The sequence below is a fragment of the Microtus oregoni genome, unplaced genomic scaffold (assembly GCF_018167655.1).
Source record: "Microtus oregoni isolate MIOR12 unplaced genomic scaffold, Mior012 000066F_071, whole genome shotgun sequence".
Lineage (NCBI taxonomy): Eukaryota > Metazoa > Chordata > Mammalia > Rodentia > Cricetidae > Microtus > Microtus oregoni.
In genome coordinates, this window is record NW_024543947.1 from 394 (window position 1) to 24,572 (window position 24,179).

The following is a 24,179-nucleotide window of genomic DNA, read 5'->3' on the forward strand; positions in this document are numbered from 1 at the left end:
TACAGGCAGGTCTTAGATGTCTCATCACATTCACCTTGCTGAGACCTGTGACCCAAACACTTCATTACCCATGTTTCAGTACTGGGCAAGAATTCTTACATTACACACTACCTTCCAAAGACTGAATGGTCAATGAGACAGAGATCCAGTGGTCCCACCATTGTCTAAACTGTCAGAGCTACCACAGGAGCTTAAGGAGACTGAAGTAAAGCTGAAGAAGGGTCATTGAGAATCAAGAGGGGAAAACTACATCTCATGAAATGCTAGATTCATCTTTGCTTAAACATGGAGTATAGCACAGGTAAATCACTGATAGACTCTAGAGCCAAACTGACTAAGGAAGTTCTATTTAAGAAGGATTTTCCAACACAAACAGAATGCAGCTATAATAATGTGGCTGCTTCTAGCTACAGTATCCATTTAGATACTGAATCCTGACAGTTTTGTATCCAGTAAAGTCGCATCCTTTCCTTTGCTAATACAGGTCTATTTATTAGGCTATGTTAGATTTTTCATTGTCCCTGTTTAGTTCTTGCTTCTGTTAATTGCACTAAAGCTGCATTGAACACTGGTATTCGTGTCTGGGATTCTAATGTCTTATTTAGTCCTGATGATCCCACCTCTTCTGTATTCTCTCCCTGATGAACTATACTTTCTGTCTTACATTGACTGATAGATGAAGTTGACAAAAGTAAAAGTGTTCTCAATCTGTCGTGATTTTAATGCACCATCTCCTATGGCTTTGGCCGGATCTTCAGCAGCAGTATTTTGGAAGACAGAAAAACATAAGAATGTTGACTAAACACTATGCCTTCAGTTATCCAGTTTTTGGGAAACTCCTATATTGACAGCACTTACTGTAGACCTCATTAACTTTTATTAGTCATGTTTCAGGTATATCTAAATCTCCAATTCTGATATTTCAGAATCTATTAATACATACATAGAGAAAAACAGTTTAAACAACTTATTCCATTCCATCTATCATTTTGAAAATTAAAAATAAATAAACCTAAAGAATCTATATAATTTGAGTTACACTATGATTTAAAGGTTAGATAATTGGTCTCTGGGTTTCTTTACCAAGTGATTTCCCATTAAGGGAGATTCTCCACGAACCCTTAAAGCCTAATAAACTGGTCTACTAAACTTCCAGGTAAACTCTAGCCCTTTTGATGTTCCATATTTTTTGATGCTATGCCAGATAGTTCCCACATGATGACAGAGCATGATGCCTGGGATTTTCTAATGTGATAGGGAAGGGCACCTTGACTTATAATCTCAAAAATCTTCCTCTTTTACCAAAAATTGTGTCTTAATTTTGTTTCATGGGAAATGTTAAGCAGACACACTTACCACATTGACAATGTCTATTAAAGAGCTGCTTGCCAGTAGAGGAAGAAGAGCCCAAGGAAGGCAAGTGCAAACACTACCAGCAGACTGCCCCACCAGTGCGACAAGCGTGGCCTTCCTTACCGGGAACAGCGTGTGCATCTACCTTCACTAAACTCAACTGGAAGGTACCTGTGGAACCACAACAAAAGAATAGGAGAGTCTGTCAATGTGGGCAGTTAAGAGTCGGAAAAGGGCCCTAAAGATCCTTAGGCTACATCTCCTTTAGGTCATCTCTATCAGGACTGCTATGTTCTTATCTGAAATTAGTAAGATCATAATGAAAAAGCAAAACTCATATGCTGCAGGCACGATATAAATTAGCATGACTAACCAAAAGACACTGCTGTTGTGGTTCATTCATGCTATGTTTAGTAATAGAACCTAAAAAAATAGAAACAAATTAAAATGCTCATCAGTAAATACTAGATCAGCAAGTCGTGATTTAGCCCCTAAGACGTCATAAAAGACCTTTTGTTGGTTAATATAAATAACCCAGTGGAGAGAAAAACGAAGTGAAGAATAGCTTGATGACCTTTATAGAAAAATGTTGTAAAATACAAAATACTAGCACTATTGTCTAAGAATATGAATATACAGAATGTAATAAAAATATTTAAACAGTAGTGGAGAAGGTAGCAGAGGAATATGCCCATGAATTAACAACACACTCTTCATGTTCTTTACACCCTTACAGCAAAAACATCAACATACTTGTAGCCAATGCACCTTGAGTGTAAACAATGCAATGGCATTTCTAGACTGAGTCAGTAAAGAGCTGATACATCTCAATCATTTCATTCTGTGACAAGGAACTGGGCACTACCTAGTCTAGCAATCATAGGCACATGATACAAGAAGGCTTTGGCCTTATGAAAGGAAACATTGGATTTGTTAATTGCCATAGGATAGTCTGGTAAAAAGCTGCTTAAAATTTCACGACAGTGGTTGTTTCTGTGGAGGGAAGGAATGAAGAGGACTCAGAAAGGATCGAAAGGGGAAGGGTTATTATATCTGTTCTTTTAAAACGCTGAAGGAAATATTTAAAAAATAAGATTTATTATCTAGGAATCTCAGCTAATTTAGGACTTTATATTTCTATACTTATGTGTATTTAGCAAATTCTGTTTTATTTATCATGATTTTTAGGGATTGTTAGAGATACACCCAATACTTTAAAGACTATATTAGAAGACAGACAAAAATTATAGAAGTCAGACAAACAAGTAAATGACAAGTGACATGGATATAGACGATATTCTAGTTATTTTTTCAGATATTAATGTGGTCTAAAACCTAAGGACTTCCTTATACCATGTGTATCGACTCTAATAGCAATATTGACTATAATCGCAATTAATAAGTGTAGAAATGCTATTATATGTAAAGTACATTATAACATTCATTATGCCACCAAACCCAGCCAAGTAGCTCACAAAGCATGAATAAAAATATTTCCTCATTTAGATTCAATTTTCAAAACAAGGGAAATAAATGATGTTTAATCAGTTTGAATGCTGCAAAGTTGAGGTTTAGTCATGGGCGACTGCCTTTACCAACAATGCAATAGAAGGAGTACTAAGGAGTATTTTCCTTCTACAGGAATAAAGAAGTCTATTGACTTCATTGACACACAGAGGTTTGGGGGGAAGACAGCAGAGAAAAATAGATACACACACTGAACCTCAGAAGAAGGAGTCTGCTTTGTACACGGGATGCATTCTTGGTCCTGCAGGCCCCCGATGCGCGTCTTTCGGTAGAACCTGTGATCAGAGCAGAAAGGAATGTGGAGGGATGAAACGAGCAATTGACTTGTAACAGTCCTTCTTGAGGTTGTGGGGAATATCTAAGAGTCTTTCCCTCATGTTTCCTGCATGGGACGCAGTACCTACCCTTGTGGGATCTCTGACATGTGTGATTCAGTGCACCATTTTCTTAAGCCATCACATTCTATAGCCAAAAGGGGAGTTAACAGTCATGAGACCAACTTCTTCATGATTTCTGTGCAATCTGTCTAGCAACATTTTTACTTTAAATTTTAGACTATCAGAGAGATTAGAAAGCTTTTAAGCACTCATCTGTGTTTGATAATTTGCCAGGTATTTTATATATAGGGATATAGTTAGGAATATATGGCTTCCCATTCATAGAGCTTAAATAGATCATGACATGGGTAGTTAGAATACTTCTACTAGGGTCTAAGTGGTAGGATGATAAGCGACATCAAATAGCTTTAAAAAGTTCCAGAAAGACTGATATCATTTAATGGCATACCTGGGCATACAGTCTCCGCAGATAGCATTAGAGGTATTCGTGCAGTTGGCTTTCTGGACCCGATTGATGACAGCGCAGGTGATGCAAGTCTGACACCTGTGATGCCCCCATGTGCTTTTATATTTTCGGGGAGGGCAGGCTGTGCAGTATGCATCTCCACCTTCTCCATAACCACAATCCTGAAATATAGGAGTATTAAGAAAAGCTCTAAGAGGGTATCTGCTAGGACTCAAATGAATATAGTATAAAGCAATATTTTTCAAACTACAAGTTCCCTCCATATTAAGTGGTCACTGAACCAATTTTCTAGGTTGTAACCAACATGGAAAATTGAAATGGAAATAACCAGCATAGTGATATAAAATGAAGTAAAGCCAAGTGCATCAATTAAAACAAACAAGATCACACTATGGAAAAGAACCTGAAAACTTTAGCTATGTGAAAACAAAAGGTTATTTCTCTTGTGTTTGTTTGTTTGAGCCAGGGTTTTTCTGTGTAGCCATAGCTATTCTTGGCTGTCCTGGAACTTGCTCTGTAGACTAGGCTTACTCACCCTCGGTCTATTAGAGATTTAATGAGGGTTCTGACCTGCATTAGCCACAATGGAGCATACATGAAAGGTTTCATTTTTGTGCTACCATGACTGAAGCATCGGGTAAAAGAGAACATTTTGTCCTCAGAAATAATACACTTTGCTTTTATCATACAGCACAGGACACACAAATCAACTGATCATTATTAAGTATAAAAAGTACAAGAAAGCACAATTTTACAGTATGTCAAAAGACGGGTACTAGCAAATATCTGACATAAAAGATAGTACCTATCTTTTTGATTAACTTTCACAGGTAAAACACATATTAGTAAATGCTGGATAATGATGAAAAATTACATCTTACTCTTGTATAATAAAAATGTTTTAATATTCACTGGATAAGTGATTTATTCTGGCTTTTACTTCAAGTTAGGTATCAATGCAATGATGCTATTAATATTATTCCCAACCTATTTTTTCTGCGCATAAGATAACTGAGAACTTGAAGAGATTGTAATAGACATACTGTAAAGATTATTCTAGCTCTCCTTCTCTGGAAATCAGTCTAGTGGTTCCTTAAAAATACGGGAATCAGTCTACCTCAAGATCTCGCCATACAACTCTTGGACATATACCCAAAGGATGCTATATCATACTACAGAGACACTTGCTCAACAGTGCCCATTGCTGTTCTATTAATAATAGCCAGAAATTAGAAACAGCCTAGATGTCCTTTAGCAGATGAATAAATGGAACATTATTTTCCTGTTACAAAATGAATCAGTAGGTAAATGGATAGAACCAGAAAAAAATATCGGCCCTAGAAAAGACAAATATGGCATGCATTATATGTTGATGCCAATAGTTAAGTCAATTATAATAAAGTTACAATCCAAAGAGGGGATGAATAGACATCTCTAGAGAAAAGAACTAGAATAGATAGTTATGGACAGGTGGGAATACTGGAATAGGATGATCAAGTAGGCTGGGGGAGGAAAAAGGGAGATGAGAGAGGGAATATACGGAAAAAAACTAAAATTAAGGGTCATTTTAGGACTAGTATGGAAACTTGATGCAGTAGACATTTCCAAAAGTATGCACATATATGAAGGCACTCTAAATGAATTTGTCAAATAATGGGGGAGACAGAACCCCAACTGGACATTTCTTATCAAAAATGTGGACGCCATCAGTCCAAGCAATGGGTTATATCTAATTGAGTTGTTGGCCAATGTGGTCCCATGGGAATGCCCAAATAACTCGGGTTGTTGCAAAGAGTATAGGTTACTCTACACAAACTGACCTCAAGTGTCCATTTTTGAAGACAACAACCTACGCAACTCACTAAAGACAGAGAATTCAAGTAGTTGCCTACCTAGATGCTTCACCTATGCGGACTAGTGTTCTTGGTACCAGATGGTACTCTGCACACAAACAAACGAGAAGCATAAACACTAACCCAAGAATAAACTCTTTGATCTACAATGGTCACCTGCCTACAAAACATGCTAGGACCATGGTGGCAGAAAGCTTGTGGGAGTAACCAATCATAACTGATTTGATATAAGGTCTACTCCATGAGAGAGAAGCCATATCCAACACTGCTTGCGGGACCAAAAGCCTGAGACTAGATATCTCAGTGACCTAGGATAAGACCAAATACTGCTGTCCTAAATAAAGGAGTAGCAATAAAACGACTCCTAATGACAATTTCTATACTCATAGATCAGTGTCTTCTTCAGTTATCATCAGAGAAGCTTCTTTGTGCAGCTGCAGCAGATGGGAAAAATATAGAAACCTAAAGCCAAACATTACTCAGACAGTGATTTTGGAACCCTCATCCTTAAATGGGATGCCTCCATCAAATCCTTCCTCTCAGGGATCGGGGAACCCTGAAGAAGAGGAGTTGGAAAGAGTGTAAGAGCCAGAGGGGATGGAGGACATGAAGAAAACAAGGCCCTCTAAATCAACATGATCAAAAGCACTCATGAACTTACAGAGACTAAGGCAGCATACACAAGTCCTACATGAGTCCGCCCAGATATTACCCTTGAGTTGAAAAGAGAAGGGGACAAATGTACCCATTCCTACCTATTTCAGAAACTGTTTTCATTTGATAGCCACTTACAAATGAAAATTTAGTTTTCTCCAAGTGAGTGTCACTGGAGAAACAAACAACTCTTAAGGGTAGCCTGTACCCCCAGCAGTAGATGGCTGATAAAAAATGAACTCAATGGTATCCTTGGACATTTCTCATTTCATAATGCCAGGTCAGGGTTTTCCCTTTTTAAAAGTTTATCTTATTTTTTACTTTCATTTTTACTTTATTTATATATTTTTGCTTTCTCTTTACCCTACAGGTCTTTGCATATATATTATGGCTTTCGGTTAAAAGATTTTATGAGATTCCTGAATATGAGAATATGAGACAAATAGAGAAAATTCTAAGAAGACATCATTGCAATCATCAGGTAGTCTAGCAGAGTAATGCAAGACCCAGTAGTACCTCCCAAAAGAATATAGACGCAATAATGTATGTTCCCAGGATATAGAAAATTAGTCTTTCAAACTGACATCTACAAAGAAGGCATGTATGTTAACACAGACAACTGCCTGATAAAATGGAAGATTTTAGTAAGACTCTGAGTCTCCTGGAAAAAATAATCAGATATTATAAACATCTTTGATAACAAGAATCAAGAAAATCAGATTAATGAAAACAAGGCAATCAACAGGCACTACCAGTTAAATGAATCAATTATTGGAATTGCTTAACAAGGATTTTAAAGCACCCATAAAAACTGTTTTGACAAGCAATTACAAATTACATTTAAATATGAGAGAAAATTAAAACACCACAGCAAATAAATGACTTTTTTATTGGCAAGTTTGTTTTTTGACAAAGTGCTCAAGCTGACTTTAAGCTTGAAGTTGTTTTGTTCCTGTCTTCTGAATGCTGGCATGAGAGCTGGAACTAACAATATTCAGCTCAAAGAAATTATTTTTTAAAGAGCCAAATTGAAGTTATAAAAATAACTAAATAGATAAACAAAATTCACTGGGCGCGCTAATTACAGGAAATTAGAAAAATCGCTGAACCTGAAGATAAAACAATAGAATGAATGCAGTTCAAACAGCAGGAAAATTAGACTAGCATAGGCAAAAAGAAGACAATAACTGGAGAACTTTGGGGTTATAATCAAGCAACATATGAAAGGAAAATCAAAATTATTTGTGTCAAAAAACAACCAAAGAAACAAAGGCTGAAATTTTCACAAATATAGAAAAAGAATAACCAGATATGACTATCAATTAGAATAGAATAAGTTCAAACAAATACACATACAAATAGGTTATTACAGTCCGGTAGTGAAAACAATATGGTAATGACACAAAATTGGACATGATGACAATTGGGGAAAAATACCCTGAAGATCCAACCTGAGAGTGCATAACCACATCCATCTAACATTCTAAAGAAATGTCCAAAACATACACTGGAGAAAAGACAGCATCTTCAACAAATGGTGTAAGGAAAATATTATGTGCCCATGTAGAAGAAAGATCTGAGACCTGTGTCTCTCGTCTTTCACAAAATCTAACTCCAAATACAACAAAGAATTAATGTGAAAACTCAAATGTCGAGAGAAAAAATATATGAAGTATATTATGTGAAATGAGTGTAGGAATGGACTTTCCAAATAGGATTCCAATTGCCCAGAAATTGAGGTCAACAACTGACTTCACAAAATTATAAAGTAGAATCTCATAAAACTAAATAGTTTCTGTTTAGCTAAAGAAATGATCACATGAAGAGTACCCCCACAGGATGAGAGAGAATCTTTGCCAGCTCTGCATCTGGCAGAGGATTAACATAAAAAAATGTAAAGAACTCAAAAAACAAACAGACAAAAGCAAAAACAATTCACAAATAAACCATTCAAAAAATAGGCTTGAGGCACGACCCAGCAACCCCAGCACCCCTCCCCAACCCTCCCCTGCTGTATGCTAGGACCAGTGCTCAAGTACAGTTTTAAGCTCCTAAACTAAGGCGACCCACCCAGAGTGGTGAGTGCCTGCCTACCGGGCAGGCCTCAGGGTCCCCTGTAAGGGAGCTGGGCACCTTCAGCTCTGGCGCCAGGCTTCCTGCGCGCTCCTGGATTCCACCCCCCCCCCCTCTTCAATATAGTGCTTCAAGTTCTAGCAATAGCAATAAGACAACATAATGGGATCAAGGGGATTCGAATTGGAAAGGAAGAAGTTAAACTTTCGTTATTCGCAGATGATATGATAGTGTACTTAAGCGACCCCCAAAACTCCACCAAAGAACTTTTACAGCTGATAAACAGCTTTAGTAATGTGGCAGGATACAAGATCAACTCCAAAAAATCAGTCGCCCTCTTATACACAAAGGATATGGAAGCAGAGAGGGAAATCAGAGAAGCTTCACCATCCACACGATAGCCACAAACAGCATAAAATATCTTGGGGTAAATCTAACCAAGGAAGTGAAAGATCTATTTGACAAGAACTTTAAGGCATTGAAGAAAGAAATTGAAGAGGATACCAAAAAATGGATGGATCTCCCTTGCTCTTGGATTGGGAGGATCAACATAGTAAAAATGGCAATTCTACCTAAGGTAATTTATAGATTCAATGCAATCCCCATCAAGATCCCATCAAAATTCTTCACAGATCTGGAGAGGACAATAATCAACTTTATATGGAAAAACAAAAAACCCAGGATAGCCAAAACAATCCTATACAATAAAGGATCTTCTGGAGGCATTACCATCCCTGACTTCAAACTCTATTACAGAGCTACAGTAATGAAAACAGTGTGGTACTGGCATAAAAACAGAGAAGTCGACCAATGGAATCGTATAGAAGACCCGGATTTTAACCCACAAACCTATGAACACCTCATTTTTGATAAAGGAGCTAAAAGTATACAATGGAAGAAAGAAAGCATCTTCAACAAATGGTGCTGGCACAACTGGATGTCAACCTGTAGAAGAATGAAAATAGACCCACATCTTTCACCGTGCACAAAACTCAAGTCCAAATGGATTAAAGACCTCAATATCAGCCCGAACACACTGAAAAGGATAGAAGAGAAAGTGGGAAATACCCTACAGGAGATGGGCACAGGAGATCGCTTCCTATGTATAACGCCAGAAGCACAGACATTAAGGGCAACATTGACTAAATGGGACCCACTAAAACTGAGAAGCTTCTGTAAAGCAAAGGACACTGTCACTGTAAATGGGAGGCTGGGAGGAGATGGAAACTTGTTTTTTTTTCTCCTTTTCTCAATAAAAAAAAAATAGGCTTGAGATAAGAAAAGCAGGGAGAAGCCGGGTATTAATGATCTGATCAGGGAAATGGGACAAAGAGGCTATAATTATGGAAGGGAGGAGGTAAATATAGAAGAAATGGGGATGAGGATAAAATAACAGTAAACATGTCTTAAAAAGTCACAAGGAATCACACTATTAACTATTTACCAAAAAATCTTATTAAACGTAACTCTATGCATAAATATATGTACATACGTTAAATAAAAATTTCTTTTTATTTAACATAAAAATACATCAACATATGCTCTCAGTTGGCAATGTTCTTTCCAAGAGCCAAAAGCAACCTAACACAAAACCCGCAACACCAGGCATAAGAAACCTTTTTTTGAATTTTTGGTCAGGGTTGTCCAAGAGACTCCTAAAACAGCCTTTTGCTGTTGACATTGATTGCCCTCAAACGTAGAAGGTAAGTCCCTGTTGCTAAAGACAGTATGCACTTTAGGCACAGGGCTCAGATGCCCCTGTGCTGGAACTAACTTGACTGTATCCTCAATGAGGAGTAGCTTTCATGTTTCCAGAAGAGATCATGGAGCCATCCAGAGCTTCCAAAGGAAGAACACAACTAACATAACCCAGTTATGACACCTATGAAACACAACAGTGACTTCTATGACACAATAAACCTAACAGGTACAGCAATGGCTTATATACCTTGCTGGTAACCAAGAGCTTTTTAATTTCATTTAAGACTGCCTCAACAAGAGGGACATCACGCCTGGTACAGGATACCTTGTCAACCGCCTAGTGCTAGTGAAGTCAGAGATCTTGAAGAAGTTATAACCGCCACTTAACTAAACCACCAATATCTTCAATCACATTCTAAATATTTGTCTTTACACCCACAGATAAGTGTAGTCCTAACCTCTTATCAAGGAAACTTATCTTTGCAAAAGGAGATCATAAATAATAATGCAGAGTCGTAGTTCCCAGCCTCAATGGAAACACCTACAAAACAACTTCTATATCTAAAACTCATGGAATATTATGGATAAAGAAGTTTGCTATGAGAAATTCAAATGGCCAAAAGACACTTAAGGTCATGCTCATCCTCCTTGGTGATCAGGGAAATGCAAATTAAAACAATTTTGAGATAACATCTTACACCTGTCAGAATGGCTAAAATCAAAAACACCAATGATAGCCTTTGCTGGAGAGGTTGTGGAGTAAGGGGTACACTCATCCATTGCTGGTGGGAATGCAAACTTGTGCAACCACTTTGGAAATCAGTGTGGCGATTTCTCATGAAATTTGGGATCAACCTACCCCAAGATCCAGTAATACCACTCTTGGGAATATACCCAAGAAATGCCCTATCATATGACAAAAGCATTTGTTCAACTATGTTCATAGCAGCATTATTTGTAATAGCCAGAACCTGGAAACAACCTAGATGGCCTTCAATAGACGAATGGATGAAGAAAGTGTGGAATATATACATATTAGAGTACTATTCAGCGGTAAAAAACAATGACTTCGTGAATTTTGCATGCAAATGGATGGAAATAGAAAACACTATCCTGAGTGAGGTATCCCAGTCCCAAAAAGATGAACATGGGATGTACTCACTCATAATTGATTTCTAGCCATAAATAAAGGACATTGAGCATATAAGTTGTGATCCTAGAAAAGCTAAATAAGAAGGTGAACCCAAAGAAAAACATATAGTCATCCGCCTAGATATGGGAAGTAGACAAGATTACAGGGCAAAACCTGGGAACTTGGGGATGAGGTGGCATGGAGCTAAGGGGAAATGGGGTGAGAAACGTTGAGAAGGGGAGAATGGGGGGAGCTTGGGGGAATGGGATGGCTGGGATAAAGGAAGGGTGGACACGGGAGCAGAAAAATATATAGCCTAATTAAGGGAGCCATCTTAGGGTTGGCAAGAGACTGGACTCTAGAGGGAATCACAGGTGTCCAGGGAGATGTCCCCAGCTAGTACCTTGAGCAACTGAGGAGAGGGAACCTGAAATAACCCTATCCTATAGCCATACTGATGAATATCTTGCATATCACCTTAGAACCTTCATCTGGCGATGGATCGAGACAGAGACAGAGACCCAAATTGGAGCACCGGACTGAGCTCTTAAGATCCAAATGAGGAGCAGAAGGAGGGAGAACATGAGCAAGGAAGTCAGGACCACGAGGGGTGCACCCACCCACTGTGACAGTTGAACTGATCTATTGGGAGCTCACCAAGGCCAGCGGGACTGGGACTGAATAAGCATGGGATGAAACCGGACTTTCTGAGCGTGACGGACAATGAAGGCTGATGAGAAGCCAAGGACAATGGCACTAGGTTTCGATCCTAATACATGAACTGGCTTTGTGGGAGCCTAGCCTGTTTGGATGCTCACCTTCCTGGTCCTGGATAGAAGTGGGAGAACCTTGGACTTCCTGCAGGGCAGGGAATCTGGACTGCTCTTCTTTCTCGAGAGGAAGGGGGAATGGAGTGGGGGGGGGAGGGGGGAGAGGGGGAGGGGAGTAGGGGGAGGGGGCGATGTGTGCAAGGAGGGGGAGGGAAATGGGAAATTTTTTTTTGCAACAACTAAAAAAAATAAAATAAACCAAAAAAAAAAAAAAAGAAGTTTGCTATGAGACTGATTTCTCGTAATGTCAGAAATACACCTGTAGTCTTAACCAATGTGAATGCCTAAACATGAGCAGAACAAGGACAACATAGACATGTTAAAGTGAATGGGAAAAGCCAGGAGGCCTCAACCATACACAAACAACTAAAGAATGCCCAGAGAGGGAGAAATAGTTTTCCCCAAAGAAGAGGATACCAGTATCAAGGAGGAATTATTAAGTAATGGTAATAGGGACGAAAAGGAAGGAAGAAAATGATGCAATCAGGTTTTAATTTGAAAAACTAAAAAAAAAATAGTTTTTTAAAAAACCTTTCTCTTCATAACTTTTATAAATCCTGTTTGGTGATTATACTAAAATATCATGTCTGATACCAATTAACAATTATATATAGCGGGTGTGGTGTATGCATAAGAAAGGCCCATAGACTCATTTATTTGAATGTTTAGTCGTCAGACAGTGGCACTATTTGAATAGGCATAAGAGGTGTTGTCTTATTGGAGAAGATGTGGCCTTGTGAAAGAAACTGCATCACTGAGTAAGTGGGATTTGAGGTTTCAAAACCCCAAACCAGTTCCAAGGTCTTTCTCTCTCTTCCTGCTGCCTGCATAGAACTCTAAAGTTCCTTTCCTAGTGCCATATCAGCTGCATTCTGCTGTGCTTCCTGCCATGCTAATGCTGAACTAAATTTCTGAAACACAAGCAAGCCTCAACAAAACACTGTCTTTTATAAAAGTTTCTATGGTCATGGTGGACACTTAAGTGGAAGTGATGTTTCCACATTCATAATTGAAAAAGAGTTGAAACCAGCAGACCCTGAAAATTACATGTGTGTATTTTAGTACTTCGAAAGGCTAAGTAAATAATACAAAGAAATACAATAAAAATGGCACAAATAAATCAAGATGGAATCCTAAAAGATACTTTTATGTAACCAGCAGGAAGGCAAGAAAAGACAACGAAAGGAATAGGAATGGAGAGCACAAAACTAAAATGGTAGCCTTAAGCTCTAAAATGCCAATCAGTGATAATCTTAAATTTAAATCATCTAAGCAAAGCAATTAAAAGGCAGAAATGAGCATTGTAGATAAAATCAGATGCTATCAAATTACCCCCAGTAGCCATTTCTTCCACTGATGAATGAATCATTTCCTAAGAATTAAAAAGATGCAAATTATCATTTAAAACTCTTGTTGAGAATCATCTTTCATAGGTAAGAGGCAAAGGGAATTTTGTTTTTAAATGATTCAGATTCCTAAATGCTTTTGCTGCTAATCAGTTTTATAACCATGAAACATTTATCTTAATTTTAACATGCTTTGATGATGCTGACACAAAATTTTGATCCTCATCATGGAGTAGGTAGAGTTATTTCTTTTCAAAAGTTGTTTGTAACATATGAGAACAATTAGCTAACAATCATAATCAAGAATGGTTTGGTTTATCTGCAAATATACATCATTTTAACTTTAAGAATCTATTACTATATTAACAAATTAACATGAAAAAGACAAAATATATGAAAAAGCACATATAAAATAATGAAATACAAATAAATTGAAATATTTTCTGATTTTAATGTATTTGTTTAATTTACAAATGACTAAAAATATTTTTTGTCAATGTTGGTCTACTTAAGTACCTTACATGACTAGAATTCAAACAGTAAATATTGCACTAAGAAACAGTTTACAGGTTAGTATATTTCTCTATCAAATATTTAAAAAGTAACAAAAACTCTCATAAAGTTTCATAAATTAGTAATTTAACATTACAGAAGAAAGCATAAAATTAACAGATGATAGAAATATGCATTATTCATTTTTTGGGTTTGACTTCTGGGACATGTAAGCTTTATGCATTATTGAAAATTCATGCAATTGTAATGGAAATTAGTAAAAAATATTCAAAAGTGGTATCTGTTCATATATTTCAAGAATATTAAAATTATATTTAGTTTACAAATTATACTTCTAGAAAAATATCCTGAGGAAGTACTGTTAATTTTCTGCAATAGTTTGTTTTCAGTGATATTTATTTATAATTCATGAGTGAAACATAAAATTAAATAAAGGTAACTGAACAGAAATGTTGTCATTAGCTACTTATCAAAACACCATGGGCATTCTTTAGTAATCAATAGCTGATTTCATTCTAGATACTATGATGACCATGCTAAAACTGATTTCTCAATTTCTTTAGTCAATCGTGATATTACTCTTTTTTGCCAAATGCAAATTTCCCAGTCAACCTACCTGGTATATAGATAGGCATTGACCAGTTACATATCATAATATATAAAGAAAAGTCTACTTGGAAACATGGGGAAATATTTATTTCCTAGTAGATGGAAAGCTCTTTTGGCTTTGTTTCTGCTTCATGCCCTTTGTGGTCCTATGTTCTGTTACACTGATCCATAGAAATGAACTCTTTTTGCCAATATAGTGCTATTTTTATTGCTATGTTTCTGGAGTACAACTTAAATAATGGGTGGGTATATGCCTTTCTTCGCTCTTTTTTTTTTTCCAGAATTGATGGCACTATCCAGGGTCTTTAGTGTTACCTCATAGATTTATTTATTTATTTCTATTTCTGCGAAGAATGGCATCAAGATTCAAAAGGGATTCTATTGACTATGTAGTTTTGGTTTTGGCAGTGGAGTCGTTTGCAGAATATTATTTTCTAATTCATGAGAACTGATGGTCTTTCTATCTGTCTAACTTTCTAAAAATAGTTAGATTTTTATTACTGTGATAAAACACTATGACCAAAAGCAACTTGGGGAAGAAAGACTTTCTTTCAAGCTTAGAGTCCCACATCATAGTTCAAGGAAGTCAGGGGAGGAACCAGGAAGCAGAAACTGAAGCATGCTGCCTGCTGGTTCTCTCCTTGGGGCTTGCCTAACCTGCTTTTTAATAGTGCCTGGTAGTATCAACCCAGGGGTGACATCTCCCAGAGTGAACTCAAGCTTCCCACATCAATCATCAGTCAAGAAAATGAACTGCTAGCTTGCCCAAAAGCTAATTCTGTGGGAGCATTTTCTCATTTGTGGTTCCTTCTTCTAAAATGACTCTAACTCATGTCAAGTTCACATAAAACTGACCAGCACACTGTCTTCTCAAGTCTTCTTCTTCCAGCACTGAGTATGAGTGGAGAGACACTTCAGTCTTACTTTGCTCCTAATCTTAGTGGAAATGCCTGGAATTTTTTTAATTTAGTTTGTTGTTGTTTGTAGCTTTGTTGTATGTAGCCTTTAAAAGGAGATATTTTCTTTTGATTCCTAACCTCTTCGTTCCTTTTATCATGAAGGGATGTTGTATTTGTCAAAAGCATTTATAAATCAATTTAAATAATTATGCAATTTCTATCTTTAAGTCTATTTATTACATAAATTATGTTTATTGATTTAAACATGCTTGACCATTTCCAAATCTCTAGAATAAAAACGATGTGATCATGAATACTTGGAGGTTCACCCTTCCTCTTATTATCCCCAGTGCTCTCTCTTCTTCCCACTCAGGAGTTTAAGATGTGAGCTCTCAGCTGTTTCTGGTACCATGCCTTTGAAACAGCAAGCCTAATTAAATAGTTTTTCATAAGTTTTGTTGGTTGTGGCATTTTATTATAGCAATAGAAAAGCAACTAAGACATGTATGCTATTGAAAAATGCTTTATCTGTTTATCATGGAAACTAGTCTATAATTATCTTTCAGCATTTTATTTTGTTTTGTTTGCTTAGTTTAAGTATCAGGTAATACTAAATTCATAGAAGTAACTTTGTAAATTTTTTTATCTTTTTCTTTTATGAAGTTAAGAAATACTGGCATTGATTCTTTCTTGAAGGATTGTCAGGATTGACCAGTAAATCTTCCTCATCCTAAACCTTTTTCATTGTGAGATTAATATTGTTGTACTTTCAATCACATCCTTCAGTTTTGATTTTATTAAGTTGTTTACCTCATCTTGGTTTAATTTTGGTAAGTCACATGTCTAGTGATTCATTCATTTCTTTTAGATGTCTTAAGTTTGTGGGAGACATTTTTATAAAATGTCTTAAAAGATTTTTCCTAAATGCCATTGATATCTTTTATAAAATCTGACATTTCACTTGCAATTTTGGCAATTTCAGTTTTGTTATGATCTGCTAGCCTGTCACCTGGGTGTCCAGACCTTTTAACATACAAGCACCACTCAATCCCAACCATTCCTCCCCTTCCACCCAGGCAAGCGGATCTCCTGCCTCCTCCAGCCTGCCTTCTCTCTCTTTTTGTCCCTCCCTCTTCTGAAGCGGTGACTGCTGCCTCTCTCTCTCTTCCCCCTCTCCCTTCTCCCCACCTCCCTATCTCTCTTTTCCTCCTTCCCTTTCCCCTCCATAACCCACTAAATAAACTCTATACCCAAACTCTCTCTGCATGGCTTATCTGCCTGTCTCCCTGGCCATGGTTTTCTACTTGCCTTGGCCCCTCTAAAGGCTCCAGTGACTCCACAGTCCCTTGTGGGACCAGCCTCCCCTAACCTTATCTTAAAAAAAAAGAATAACAGGTTTCCCTTCTTTTTCTCTTAACAAGTTTTGTTAAGGATTAATTTGATTTTATTTTTCAAAGAACCAAGTCTTTGTTTAATTAATTATCTGCTTTGTTTTATTATTGTGATTGTTCTTTCCATTCTTTTAATTTCTTCCTGGAAAATGGTTCTTTCTTTATATTGATTTAGGGTTTGGCTTTACTTGTTCTTCCAAAGCCATAAGTTACATTAATAAATTATTTATTTTTAATCTCTGATTGTGTGTATACATGCATGCAAGATCACATGCAAATCACATATCTTCTTCAACTAATTTTTTGAGACAAAGCCTCTCAATGAGTCTGGAGCTCACAAATCCAAACAGACTAGCTTGCAACCAACCTATAAAGATCCCAAGGTCCAAATCAGGAGCAGAAGGAGAGAGAGCACGAGCAAGGAACTCAGGACCGCGAGGGGTGCACCCACACTCTGAGACAATGGGGATGTTCTGTCGGGAACTCACCAAGGCCAGCTGGCCTGGGTCTGAAAAAGCCTGGGATAAAACCGGACTCGCTGAACATAGCGGACAATGAGGACTACTGAGAACTCAAGAACAATGGCACTGGGTTTTTGATCCTACTGCACGTACTGTCTATGTGGGAGCCTAGGCAGTTTGGATGCTAACCTTACTAGCCCTGGATGGAGGAGGGTGGTCCTTGGACTTTCCACAGGGCAGGGAACCCTGATTGCTCTTTGGGCTGACGATGGAGGGGGACTTGATTGGGAGAGGGGGAGGGAAATGGGAGGCAGTGACAGGGAGGAGGCAGAAATCTTTAATAAATAAATAAATTTTAAAAAATATCCTTTTAGCTATTTTTCTTTAGAATAAAATTATAGGTACATGTTGCCAGGTATGGATTTTTTTTTATGGGTGCAAGGGGTCTAAACTCTGGTCCTCACATGTATAAAGCAAATACTTTATTAAATGAGCTATCTCCTCAATATAACTTTTCTGGATATAGTTGCCAGGTGAAAGTTCTGATGGTTAGACAAAAGCCAGCCTTCCTCAGGAACTTGTGAAGCTAGTTCCCCTCTAACAAAGGAACCATTTCCTTATCACTTTCAGAAGGAACAAATTCCTATTTGTGATACCTATGAGCATACCAAAGGGCATTCTGGCCTGAGGCTTCCTGAGTATCACAAGTACCTGTTCCATATTTCAGTCCCTCCTGGCAGTCCATCAGGCTCCTTACTTTAACTGTCTACAGCTCACTGGCCTCCCTCTCCCCAGCTTCTCATTTCTTCTTATAGCTTTGCTATTTTTTGCTATTCTCTCTCTCTCTCTCTCTCTCTCTCTCTCTCTCTCTCTCTCTCTCTCTCTCTCACACACACACACACACACACACACACACACACATCTTAGTTTAGTTCTCTCTTACACTCTCTTGATTTCCTTTCCCCATACTCTTTGTCTTTCTTTCTTGCTCTTACTCTCCACCCTTCCTCTCATTGCCAGGTTCAATATGCTGGCCATGTTCATTGTACTACTTTCTCTCCCTGCTCTGGACTTTTCCAGATGCATCTAAATGTGCTCTCCCTCATAGCTCCAATAAAACCGCATCCTCAACTATAGCTTGGAAAGGTCAAGTCATCAGTTTATACATCAGTTTTATATCTATATCTACCTATATCTATCTATCTATCTATCTGTCTATCTATCTATCTATCTATCTATCTATCTCTGGAGAGAGAGAGAGAGAGAGAGAGAGAGAGAGAGAGAGAGAGAGAAAGAGAGAGAAAGAGAGAGAGAGTTTTAACTACTCTGATTTAGGAAAGTTTTTTTCAAGATCTTTTCAGTTCCTTGCCATTTTGTGATTGATATGCCTCCTGAGCCTGGATAGCCATCCTCTTAGTTTAAATTTTGAAAGCTTTTTATAATGGTTTTATTGAATATACTGTTTTTGACTCTCTTATATTTAATAAAATTGAAGCATAACTGCATTATTTCCTCTCTTCCATTTCCTCCTTCTAGCACCTTTAATATATTTTTTTCTGGGATTTTATCTAACTCAGTCTCATTGTGGACCAGTACTATGATATTTTCCAAGGGGAGAAGGTCATATTTCCTTGATTTGTTCTCTTCCTTGTTCCATTCCATTGAGATCTATGCATCTGAGTTATTCATCGATTGGGTTTATCAGTTGTTCTATTGCAGTCAAAATGTTATCAGTATTCAATTGATATAATTTATATGCATAGTTTAGAATTAATACCCCTGTCATGTACTCATTGTGCCTGGTAAATGTTAGGAATATTTTCTAACACGAGCTCTCTGCCGACACAAGATCCCAATCAAGCCAAATCAAAACAAACCAAATTGAAAGAAATCCAGGCTTAATTGAACTCCTGCACTCTCGGGTGGTCCCAAGAGAAACCAGAAAGCTGCCAATGCGACTACATGGGAAAGAGGGAAAACCACGTGCTGATTTTTGGGGGAGCAGTTTAAATAGCCTTGGGGAGTGGTCTTGACTTTTTTAGGGGAGGTGTCAAGGTTTGGTCGGCTACTTTGACCCTCCTTGGAGAGGGGTAAGGTTCAAGGGGCACAGGGGCAAGGCCTCCAAAGATGGAGGCTGGAGATGGGGATTTACAGTAATACTTGAATATTATCTGTAGAATCAGCCACATTGCTGGATAAAATTTTATGAAAGTGTCCTTTTAGCCAGTTAGTAAGCATGATCCTTTTAACTCCAGTAACTATTGGAGGAATAATATATATGGGTAGTATGGTGAATAGTAGAGTATTACCAAGATTCTAAGTAGGAGGGATGTGGTCTAGATAAGGATTGGGATTCCTGTTAAATTAATTGGAAGGAAATTAAGATGAGGAAAAATATTTGGGAACAGAGCATTGGGATGTTGTTAGTTTCTATAGTTTAAACCTTTTTAAAAAATTTTTGGAGATCTAGAGTTAATAAGAAAAAGAAGTGGGGGCAGGAAAGACAAAATATCAGAAGAAGTAGGAACGAGTGAGAAAATACATTGTTTGTATGTAGGAAGATTATCACAAAGTACATAATAGTACAATGGTTTAAAAGCAAACACAACAATCATACAAAATGAGCAGTGTATGACCTAAAGCCCAACCATTATGAAGCATTTATTCAAGAGTTAAGATTAAAAGAGAAAAAGAAAAATTAAAATTCACAAAACTTTCAACAGTAGCAAGAATGTATAATAAAAGCACTTTGGATTAAAAACATCATGTCAGTCAAGATTTCTTTTATCCTGGAATGTATTTTGAAAATTTTCTTCCCTTCCTGCACTAATGGGAGCATTGCGATCGGTTTGGTATTCCAGTAGACATCTGTAAAGCCTGATTTTGTGTACGCATTGTCTCATAGAGGTTAGCTAGTATCACTTTGGATTGAGCTTTTGGCACAGCCGCAGTGAGGTGAGCCGTGCAGTTCTCAGTTCCCTCCTTGGTACTCTCTGTGCTTTGGCAGCATTGTTCTGGAGAAGACAGGTTGGGATCTGTTGCCATGGGTTCCCAATGACTAAAGCTACAGACTTGGTTTAAGAGAGTGTGTCAATTGCCCTACCACATTTCAGGCCCTGGACCCACCCAGCTCTCAGTTTTTGTGGCAGATCTTTCTTCAGGCTCTGCCACAGTGTACTGGTACTCAGAAAGGGGAAGGCGGTATGAGCTTTGGTCCTGCAATTCCCGCTTAACCTCAACTGGAACCCTGCTGTGAGAAGGAAAGCTTTAGTTCCAAGGCCTCATCTCCAATTGCTAGCCAGTCCTTGGTTCTCAGCTAACTGCTACAGCAGCTCTGCTGAGTGTGTGTACTGCAAAGTGCTTCCCTGTGGTTTCCAATTACCTCACCAGAGCCAATTTGTGCAGCTAGGCACTAGTTCACAGCCACTCTTGTCTGCTTCCCCACAGAGATCTCACTTGGCTTAATAAGCCCATTTAGAGCTACTGTCTCTTGCAAGGATAAAGATGACCCTGTTCTCTCCTGTTTTCTTTCAGTGGCTTGCATCATGAGGTCTCTAATCTGCCAACTTCCCTAAAAATGTCTATTTTTAATTTTTTTTTTTGAGAAACATCTAAGCTATTTTACAATACGACTTTATTCTTACGACCGTGTGGAAGAGTTCTTTTTCTACATCCTTACCAGCATTAAAAGCAAAATCTTCAGTATTATTTCTTTTCAAAATCGTGTTGTTTGAAAAGTCTTTCCCTGGTTAGTGAGGTAGAGCATGGTTTCATGGCCCTGTAGGTTATTGGTATGTCTTCTTCTGGAAAATGTTACTTTCAATTTAATGCATCCTACTTAATTTGAAAGAAAGACGGGACCCAGTCGTACCTGACTCCAAATGTATTTCTTCGGCATTCACGGTCACTGAACAAGTTGCACACACTCTCTGAACTGTGGTTGTCTAGTCTGTAAAATGAGGTTCACAACAGTTTCCTGGCAGGACAGTTACAAAACTAAACAAAATAATGTTCTTGAGAGAGTTCTTTACAAAGTACAGATGACCAGATGAATAGAAATTCTTTATAGTTAAAAGTTTTCCAGAAGCAGTATTGCCATATATGTGGCTTTTTTCTGAACTTTCAAGTGGTGTGGAAGTAAATGGCAGTCAGAGAGGCACTAAGTCAAACGGAACTTTCATCATGGTCTTCCTTTTCTGGATTTCATGACAGCAGCTTGACAGATTAACAGACCTCTTTTTTCCCTCAAAGAAGTGCAGGTTTGCCAATGCAGATGATTTTAAAGGTAATAACCATGTACACGAGAGGACCATTTATAAACCATTTATCATGAAGTCTGATGTGGTACTTAAAAGAGATATTTTTGTCAAGACAAGAAATTTGTTGCATTAGATTCGTCCTAATAACCAATATGACCTATCCTGTGGTAGCCTTGTCATGGCCTTGGAATTCCTCCACAACACTTTGGGCATCCCTCTGTAGAATACATGTTAAAACTAGAGTTAATACTATCTTTTGATAGCCTTGGGCTTTAGTCTTTTTATTTTTTTAACTTATAAATGGAAGAAGGAATTAGGATATTTTTTTTATTTCTTTTAGTCGATAGAACATGCTATTTACTTAAAAACCCCAGAAGATTCTTAGTGCCCTTAGAAAAAAAGATGTTTCTCATCAAAGTTCCCAAGTTGTCTGACCTATATTTTCCTTCCCCTTTCTTTATTTATGAATCAGCCGTGTTAATCTTCTTATCCATGAAACAATACTAATTTGTACTTCACTTGGGACTGCATTAGCTCTACGTCATTCCCAGAAAGCAGTTACTCAGGGAGCTCTTCCCAGCTCCCACTCTGAATCACATCACTGCATCACATCAACATAATTCTGTTCCTGGGCCCTCAATGTGTGTGTGTGTGTGTGTGTGTGTGTGTGAGAGAGAGAGAGAGAGAGAGAGAGAGAGAGAGAGAGAGAGAGAGAGAGAGAGAGAGACAGAGAGAGACACAGAGAGAGACAGAGACAGAGAGAGACAGAGACAGACAGAGAGAGACAGAGACAGAGGGAGAGAGAGAGATACCTACAATCATACTGGCCACTTTGCAAATGTGAGGTAAGTAATTGATGAATGAATAAATGTGCAAAAACAAGCACGAGCATACAGAAAACTTTACTGACTTTCTTCTTCTAGCCTTTATAGTAAACTCTAATATCATCCCCAATTGAAGAAACAACAGGGGATGTGAAGTAAGTAAAAACTAAGGAGTCCCTGCCTTGATCTCAGTTTTCATTGCGTTTTCTTTTTATTCAAAAATTTACCTTTAATTGGACCATTCTATGCTTCACCTTGTTTTCCTATTGCCGAATCCTTTCTCAGACAGTTTTCTTAGTAAAGCAGACCCTTCAGAACAGAGGCCACATTAGCTTTCTTGATTCTTCCACATTCCCCAAACCTGGTATTTTGTTTCTAAACCTAATTAAATGTACTTTGCTTTGTTTAACAGATATCTCGAATGCAAAAATTCTGAACCTTGATATGTACATATCTCTTTATGAGGTATCATAGTATTGCATTAAGCTCTCCCTGGCCTCTGAGTCTGCTAGCCTCACTTCGTGATTGAACACTGACTACTATTGCATACGATTTGTATTTCATTGTATATGCTTAACTGAACTGAAACTAATAAGAGCCGAGAATGGATGGAACTTCTAATATTGTTCTTTCTTAATTTTTTTCTTAAACATTTGTTTCTTTATTTCTTTCACAAGACAGACAGACAGACAGACAGACAGACACACACACACACACACACTTCCTGGTTTCTTAGATGTACAAAAAAAAAAAAAAGCACTGATCAGAAGAGTTTACCTTGGAGAGCTCCTGTCCAGGGCCACACTGCTGGCAGGTGACACAGTGCCCCCATTGGTCCTGGTACTCATTTTCTTGACAATCCATGATGAAGAAAACTATGGGTACAGAAAACAATTGCTACTGAGAAAACCAGAAGATTTTCAAGCAGGGGCTTTCCTGACACCTTGTTTCTGTGTCTTCTTAACTGTGGCTTTTAGTGAGAATGGCCAAAGAAGGGAAACTAATATAGGTAAAACTTTTAGAGTACAGATGGTGTGCCTAGAACTCTTCTAAATGCTTCCTATGTGGCAATATATTTGATTCTCAAAAAATAATGACACAAATTATTATAAATTCCACTTTACAAGTAAAAAAAAAATCACAAAGGCACAGGGACAAAGAAATGTTCAGCTCTACCAGGAGCTCACTGTCAATAAACAAAGAAACAAGCAAGCAAAAGAATAAATAAGTAAAACTGTTGGATTCTTTTTTCTTTCTTTTTCTTTTTGAGACAGGGTTTCTCTGTGTAGCTTTGGAACCTGCCCTGGAACTTGCTCTATAAAACAGGCTGGCCTTGAACTCACAGAGATTTGCCTGCCTCTGCCTCCCAACTGCTGAGATTAAAGGTGTGTGCCACCACTGCTTGGTTAGTTGGATTCTTTCTCGTGGCTACAAACAAATATGTAAAAATCTCTTAAGAATTTAAAAATCACTTTCACACTTATTTTGTTATATTTGCAAATACTTTTGATATTTTTTAACTTAAGCAATGTGAAAAATATCTTTATTTGTGAATGAAAAAAAAATGAAACATGATTCTTCTTTGCCAAACTGTCTGATTACCCTGACAGGCCCATTCCATTTCAACTTGCAGTCTTGGATGGATTACTAATGACCTCAGTTACTTAAACTGAAGAAAATGAACATCATGCTTCTGTCTTTTACACCAGACAGGTTTTTGAAAGGATTAAATGTGTTAAATTCCTTAAGTAATCATGAAAAACTATACAAGTAAAACAGTGTTAATATGGAGATAGGTGGCTTTGCACAAACACAATTTTTATAACATGGTGCCCTTCTCTCTAAAATAAAACTCATGATGGGACTTTTTTTGTTACTCCCAATCTCTTGTAAGACTGTATTTCAGGTGGGTTCTCAACATACTGATTGACCTTAATATATGCTTCTAAT

General features: G+C 37.6%; 1 pseudogene; it reads right to left on the minus strand.

Moving 5' to 3' along the window:
* Window positions 1-1,356: 1,356 nt before the first annotated feature.
* LOC121440205 lies at window positions 1,357-23,093 on the minus strand (annotated as a pseudogene).
* Window positions 23,094-24,179: the final 1,086 nt, after the last annotated feature.